The following is a 688-nucleotide window of genomic DNA, read 5'->3' on the forward strand; positions in this document are numbered from 1 at the left end:
ATTTATTTAGTTCTTTGTTTTAATTCATCAGAGTTTTATAGTTCCTCAAATAGATCTTGTACATGTTTTGTTAGATTTTGGGGAGTGCTATGTAAATGGCATTGTGATTTTAATTTCAAATTCCATTTGTTCATTGCTATTCTATAGGAAAGCAATTAATTTTTGTATATTAACTTTGTATCTTGCAATCTTGTGCTAATCACTTATTAGTTCCAGGAGTTCTTTTGATGATTCTTTCAGATTTTCTGCATAGACAACCATGTTATCTGTGAACAAAGACAGTTTTATTTCTTCCTTCTCTATCTGTATATCTTTTATTTCCTTTACCCATCTTATTGCATTAGTGAGGACATCCAGTACAATGCAGAAAAGGAGTGATGAGAGGGAACATCCTTGCCTTGTACCTGATTTTAGTGGGAAAGATTTGATGTTATCACCATGAATTATGATGTTAAGTATAGTTTTTCTAATAGATGTTCTTTATCAATTTGAGAAAGTTACCTTCTATTCCTAGTGTACTGAGAATTTTTATCATGAATGGGTTTTGTATTTTGTCAAATTCTCTTTCTGGGGCTTCCCTGGTGGCGCAGTGGTTGTGCGTCCGCCTGCCGATGCAGGGGAGCCGGGTTCGCGCCCCGGTCTGGGAGGATCCCACGTGCCGTGGAGCGGCTGGGCCCGTGAGCCGGGG

Source organism: Physeter macrocephalus, chromosome 1, assembly GCF_002837175.3.
Source record: "Physeter macrocephalus isolate SW-GA chromosome 1, ASM283717v5, whole genome shotgun sequence".
NCBI classification, from domain to species: domain Eukaryota; kingdom Metazoa; phylum Chordata; class Mammalia; order Artiodactyla; family Physeteridae; genus Physeter; species Physeter macrocephalus.